Genomic DNA, 7,164 nt, shown 5'->3' on the forward strand with positions numbered 1-7,164 from the left:
CTCCCACTTAAAAAGATGAGAGAGGCCTGTAATTTTCATCATAGGTACACTTCAACTATGACAGACAAAATGAGGGGAAAAAATCCAGAAAATCACATTGTAGGATTTTTTAGAATTTATTTGCAAATTATGGTGGAAAATAAGTATTTGGTCACCTACAAACAAGCAAGATTTCTGGCTCTCACAGACCTGTAACTTCTTCTTTAAGAGGCTCCTCTGTCCTCCACTCGTTACCTATATTAATGGCACTGTTTGAACTTGTTATCAGTATAAAAGACACCTGTCCACAACCTCAAACAGTCACACTCCAAACTCACTATGGCCAAGACCAAAGAGCTGTCAAAGCACCAGAAACAAAATTGTAGAACCTGCACCAGGCTGGGAAGACTGAACTGCAATAGGTAAGCAGCTTGGTTTGAAGAAATCAACTGTGGAGCAATTATTAGAAATGGAAGACATACAAGACCACTGATAATCTCCCTCGATCTGGGGCTCCACGCAAGATCTCACCCCGTGGGGTCAAAATGATCACAAGAACGGTGAGCAAAAATCCAGAACCACACGGGGGACTAGTGAATGACCTGCAGAGAGCTGGGACCAAAGTACAAAGCCTACCATCAGTAACACACTACACCGCCAGGGACTCAATCCTGCAGTGGCAGACATGTCCCCCTGCTTAAGCCAGTACATGTCCAGGCCGTCTGAAGTTTGCTAGAGAGCATTGGATGATCCAGAAGAAGATTGGGAGAATGTCATATGGTCAGATGAAACCAAAACAGAACTTTTTGGTAAAAACTAACTCGTTCTGTTTGGAGGACAAAGATGCTGAGTTGCATGCAAAGAACACCATACCTACTGTGAAGCATGGGGGTGGAAACATCATGCTTTGGGGCTGTTTTTCTGCAAAGGGACCAGGACGACTGATCCGTGTAAAGGAAAGAATGATGGGGCCATGTATCGTGAGATTTTGAGTGAAAACCTCCTTCCATCAGCAAGGGCATTGAAGATGAAAAGTGGCTGGGTCTTTCAGCATGACAATGATCCCAACACACCGCCGGGCACGAAGGAGTGGCTTCGTAAGAAGCATTTCAAGGTCCTGGAGGTGGCCTAGCCAGTCTCCAGATCTCAACCCCATAGAGAAATCTTTGGGGGAGTTGAAAGTCCGGTTGCCCAGCAACAGCCCCAAAACATCACTGCTCTAGAGAGATTGCATGGAGGAATGGGACAAAATACCAGCAACAGTGTGTGAAAACCTTGTGAAGACTTACAGAAAACGTTTGACCTCTGTCATTGCCAACAAAGGGTATTGAGATAAACTTTGTTATTGACCAAATACTTATTTTCCACCATAATTTGCAAATAAATTCATGAAAAATCCTACAATGTGATTTTCTGGAGAGAAAAAAATTCTCGTTTTGTCTGTCATAGTTTAAGTGTACCTATGATGAAAATTCAGGCCTCTCTCATCTTTTTAAGTGGGAGAACTTGCACAATTGGTGGCTGACTAAAAATACTTTTTTGCCCCACTGTATATAGTTCTTGCAAAAGTATTCACCCCCACTTGGCATTTTTCCAATTTTGTTGCCTTACAACCTGGAATTAAAATTGATTTTTGGGGGGGGGGGTGTATCATTTGATTTACACAACATGCCTACCACTTGAAGATGCAAAATTTTCTTGTGAAACAAACAATAAGACAAAAAAAACAGAAAACTTGAGCGTGCATAACTACTCACCCCCCAAAGTCAATACTTTGTAAAGCCACCTTTTGCAGCAATTACATCAGAAAGTCTCTGGGGTATGACTCTATAAGCTTGGCACATCTAGCCACTGGATTTTTGCCCATTCTTCAAAGCAAACTGCTCCAGCTTCTTCAAGTTGATGGGTTCAGCTGGTGTACAGCAATATTTAAGTCATACCACAGATTCTCAATTAGATTGAGGTCTGGGCTTTGACTAGGCCATTCCAAGACATTTAAATGTTTCCCCTTAAACAACACGAGTTGCTTGCTTAGCAGTATGCTTAAGGTCATTGTCCTGCTGGAAGGTGAACCTTCGTCCCACTCCAATCCTCTGGAAGACTGAAACAAGGTTTCCCTTAAATGGCTGCGGGGCAGTATTGAGTAGCTTGGATGAAAAGTGCCCAGAGGTGCCCAGTGTAAACTGCCTGCTCCTCAGTCCCAGTTGCTAATGTATGCATATTATTAGAATATTTGGATAGAAAACTCTGAAATTTCTAAAACTGTTTGAATGATGTCTGTGAGTATAACAGAACTCATATGGCAGGCAAAAACCTGAAAAAAATCCAACCAGGAAGTGGGAAATCTGAGGTATGTAGTTTTTCAACTCATCGCCTATCGAATACATAGTGGGATATGGGTCATTTTGCACTTCCTAAGGCTTCCACTAGATGTCAACAGTCTTTAGAACCTTGTCTGATGCTTCTACAGTGAAGCGGAGCCGAAAGAGAGGGGATTGAGTAAGGTCTACCATGACCTGAACATGCGCTGACCATGCGCGTTCATTGAGAGCCAGCTCTGTTCTATTGTAAAAATCTCGCTCATTTTTCAAAATAAAAGCCTGAAACTATGTCTAAAGCCTGGTCACAGCCTGAGGAAGCCATTGGAAAAGGAATCTGGTTGATACCCCTTTAAATGGAAGAAAGACGGGCAAGGAAACACAGATAAAAGAAACACTTCCGGGTTAGATTTCCTCAGGTTTTCGCCTGCAGAATCAGTTTTTTTATACTCACAGACAATATTTTGASAGTTTTGGAAACTTTGGAGTGTTTTCTATCCTAATCTGTAAATTATATGCATATTCTACGATCTGGACCTGAGAAATAGTCCGTTTACCTTGGGAACGTTATTTTAAAAAAGATATAAAAAATATGACCCCTAGCGTCAAGAGGTGGCTGCAATCCCGWTAACGGGATCGATATGACATCAGCCAGTGAAAGTGCAGGGCGCCAAATTCAAACAACAGAAACCTCATAATTAAAATTCCTCAAACATACAAGTATCTTATACCATTTTAAAGGTAATCTTGTTAATCCCACCACAGTGTCCGATTTCAAAAAGGCTTTACAGCGAAAGTTAGGTCACCGCCAAATCACAGAAAAACACAGCCATTTTTCCAGCCAAAGACACGAGTCACAAAAAGCAGAAATAGAGATAAAATGTATCATTAACCTTTGATGATCTTAATCAGATGACACTCATAGGACTTCATGTTACACAATACATGTATGTTTTGTTCGGTAAAGTTCATATTTATATWAAAAAAATCTCAGTATACATTGGCGCGTTATGTTCAGTAGTTCCAAATATATCCGGTGATTTTGCAGATAATATTACGTTGATCAAAGATCAAGTGTTATACATGGAATTTTAGATCCACTTCTCCTTAACTTCTTTATGATAGGGGGCAGCATTTTCATTTTTGGATGAATTGCGTGCCCATAGTGAACTGCTTCCTACTCTGTCCCAGATGCTAATATATGCATATTATTATTACTATTGGATATAAAACATTCTGAAGTTTCTAAAACTGTTTGAATGATGTCTGTGAGTATAACAGAACTCATATGGCAGGGAAAAACCTGAGAAAAAATCCAAATAGGAAGTGAGAATTCTGAAACTGGTCAATGTTCAACTCATCGCCGATTCAATTCCGTTAAGATATGGATCTGTTTGCAAAACACACATTCATCGGCGTCACTTTATCACCCCTTCCTCAACACTCACAATGTCAAATCCTGCGTAAGGCATTTAAGACGTGTAATAAAAGATAAGCTTGCTTCACTAGTTCGAGTCATTTACAGGAACGTTTCGCCCAGAAGAGGGAGCGAATAGTTCTAATATTCAAGTCATTGAGTTTCAGTGCTGAGAGCCCAGTAGAGTATGCACGCGATAATTTCACACCTTAAATCCGGTCAGCCTGACGAGGTCTGGCAGGCCGTCGCTGGTTCAGGAGATTCCATTCCACCCGCACACTCCCCTACGAGGTCTGGGCGCAGTCTGCTTTGTGCGGCATGCCCATATCATACTTTATCTTAACACATGACCATTACGCAAGGCAAAGCGCAGGTTCCCCCTGGGTAGGAGATACGTGATTCTGGGGATGATGATGAAATTTCAAGACTATCTTAACTAACTAATCCCCTATCGAAGATTGAAGTTGCCTCTTAACTGATCACTGCTGTGCAGCACGAGATATTTTAACTTTCTTTGCGGAGCACCGTCTTTACAGAAGGTACTGGAACTAACTTGCCTGGCCTAGGTATGTAGCACGTCTTACCCTTAGCGCAGTGCCCGGCATGGTTTAGGCCTTGGCCTCGTGCAGGATGCGGAGCAGTAGGCAAGACTCTTACCCCTAGAGGTCTGGGTAGGGGCCATGTGGGTGCTCGGAGCATAAAAAAAGAGACACATTTTGCCACTAAGCCTAATTAGACCTAGCTACTTCACATATGAGCAGTCTTAAGAGGTAAGCCTTGCGGACAAGGAAGTATAAAACTGTACAACAAAACAACTCATTATGCTCTAGACAACAAGGGGTATCTGGAAGCCGCGTTGGGGACAGTGAGTACATTCTGGATAAATAAACCGTACTTACCGATCAAAATACGAAGGGAATATAGTCACCTTGGAGTGTCAGAGTCCTGCTTGCAGGAGTTCACGTGGTATCGAATACTTGCTTGAACACCTCCAACATGCGCCAGAGACGAGGTTCTGGAGCTCTATCTTTGCATATGTGATGATTCAAGATCCAGCTGCTTTGTACCCTAACGAGGTCATGGAAGCCTGCTGGCAGGAGTATTCAACTCTTACCCTAATCGAGGTCTGGACCTGCTGGCAGGAGTATTCCACTCACCCTACGAGTGGTCACGCAATCGCTCCGGTAACTTCATTACGCCCACACCTTGTCCCTATTCCCCACTGATTAGTAATTGTATATGTGTGCCCTTGTGTCACATTGTCTGTTGATTATTGGTCTACAATGTCCGTTGGTGCGTGTGAGAAGTCACTGTGCTGTGTGTGTTGGTCTAAAGTTGTGCACATGTGGATTGGGCGCAGTATGATTATTGGGTCTCGCGGTGCTGTTAATCGATTGTGCGTGGTTATTTCTCGAGGGTACTTCCTCGATCTTTTGCTTTGGGGTTAAACCCTGTGTTTTGTATAGTTGTTTGGTTTGGTGTTCGTCCCCGTGCCTTTACACGGCACGCTGTAATTTGAAGCTATCAATTTAAAAAACTATTAACGCATTCCTGGGGTCTGTCTCCGCGAATCCCGTTTAATACCAACGTGGACAACAGGTCTGGAGCCTGCTGGGTTTTTGTATTCTTCCTGAAATAATTAAATTGCACCCACGCTGCGTGTGCCAGGTTTAATCATTCCCTGATAGAAGGGATAAAGCAGTGGCAACTGGCTGCAGAGGTCAGGAAGGTTTGAAAGTTCAAGGCCATAAGAAAATTCCTCTGAGCGTAAAAGCCAGTGTTTGCCAAAACTCGAATTTTGGGCTAGCCTCCAAGGCGGTGCACGTTTTGGTTTTTTTTGCCACTAACACAGACACAGCTGATTTAATCAATCAGATTCTAATTAGCCATGGACGTTTGTTAGATGATGTACGTGTTAGATAGGATTTTTCGGAAATAAAATTCCTTGAATGCAGCGTAGGTTGTGTCATAGGAGAGGCAGGAAAACGAAACAAATAGGTGTGTAGCACTCCTCTCATAGTGGATTTCACATGCGCATAAAACGACGATGTTCTACACGTTTTTTTTTGGGGGAACTACCTTTGGTGGACCCATAGAATGGCCATGATTACCTCGCTAACCCCTAAGTTCAAGCCACATATTTTGAAAAACTCTCGTATGAAAATCTGAATAAAAAAATTTTGCTCACTGCGAGTATAAAAAAAAACCATGTGATTGTATCGCTAGGTCACAGAGATTTCAATCTAACACAGTCTATATTTATACATGGAAAAAACGATGCGAAAACCGATAACCTCGAATAGGATATAATCTGAGGTCCGTCACCTTCAGTAGTTCCCCTAAAATCTAGACGAAGTCAAATAAATATCTCAATATCTTAGCCCCCATAATTCTCGTTGAAGCACGTGCAAGGACTCTGATTCGCGACCAGAGATAGGATCACAGACAATATCATCAATTATAACATACAATATCTCATAGATGTGACACACCTACCTGTAACCCTATAGACGTGTTGACTCTTTGATGCAGCTTCCCACGGAGATCCCCGAGTTCCACAAGAATAATGCCATTTGCAATTTAATGTTCTTCTCGCGAGTTTAAACATGATTCTTCCACATTGTCAATTGCACCTATTGGGTAGCTGAATCCAAGGATTAGCGTCTACTTATTTGTTTAGAGCCTGATGGCCTATCGATGTCAACTGGGAATATTTCAGTACAATCCACATGTCATCGAAATCTGCGCTCTACCACCAGGTAAAGAGTTACAGATCCGAACATGTAGTTCAATAAAAAAACAAAAGTACCCAATTCTCCTGAGAGTAAATCGAAGGACCATCGATGATGCATAAACAGTAATTCAAATCGAGTTGTATTTACTTGTAAAATTACACAAGCCTTATCAGGGAGATATGTGTGTTCATATACAACCAATATCCTTCTCAATTTCTGTTATTTACACAACCATGGTCTAGCCCATTGCAATTTTAACGCGGTGGCACAATGTATATTTCTGCCACCTAGTCTAATAGTAAGGTGTCTCCTAGTCACACCGTGCCAAAAATTTGATAAGGAACTACTGACTACCCCTTCTGAGCTGAACCCTGTGTCGTTTATGGACTACCCAGTTTGCCTTACCTTGGGAGTATTCTATCTCTGCAGTCGTCTGTCCCACCCGCTAGTGTGGCGGAGATTTGGTGATCCTCTGTTGTGTATGTCTAGAAGGGTTGTTCCTTCGCGCCGACTGATCCTCGTGCTGCCTCCAACGAAGGGAAACCGATTCAGACTGCGGATTTCTTCAGGTATGATCGGAGCCCACAAGGAAAAAGCACGGCAACTAATAGTGGAACAGCTTCAGAGTGGCTCCTGCACTCAGAGTACACGGCAGCAATCAGTTGTCGTATTGGGGCTACATGGTAGGTGGACTCCAAACACAACTATCTGCCTT

The 7,164-nt window shown here is 42.5% G+C and overlaps 3 protein-coding genes across 6 annotated transcripts in view; 1 reads left to right on the top strand and 2 right to left on the bottom strand.

Annotated features, from left to right (window-relative positions):
* The window catches only part of LOC112069533 (gelsolin-related protein of 125 kDa-like), a 243,717-nt gene that overhangs the window by 34,458 nt on the left and 202,095 nt on the right, over window positions 1-7,164 (top strand). The window lies entirely within an intron of this gene.
* LOC111979311 (uncharacterized) overlaps window positions 1-7,164 on the bottom strand; it is a 141,014-nt gene that overhangs the window by 3,462 nt on the left and 130,388 nt on the right. The gene's annotated exons all lie outside the window — the stretch shown is intronic.
* Window positions 1-7,164, bottom strand: part of LOC112069530 (zinc finger protein 180-like) — a 16,182-nt gene that overhangs the window by 3,462 nt on the left and 5,556 nt on the right. The window lies entirely within an intron of this gene.

This window comes from Salvelinus sp. IW2-2015, unplaced genomic scaffold (genome assembly GCF_002910315.2).
Source record: "Salvelinus sp. IW2-2015 unplaced genomic scaffold, ASM291031v2 Un_scaffold1042, whole genome shotgun sequence".
In the NCBI taxonomy this organism is placed as follows: domain Eukaryota; kingdom Metazoa; phylum Chordata; class Actinopteri; order Salmoniformes; family Salmonidae; genus Salvelinus; species Salvelinus sp. IW2-2015.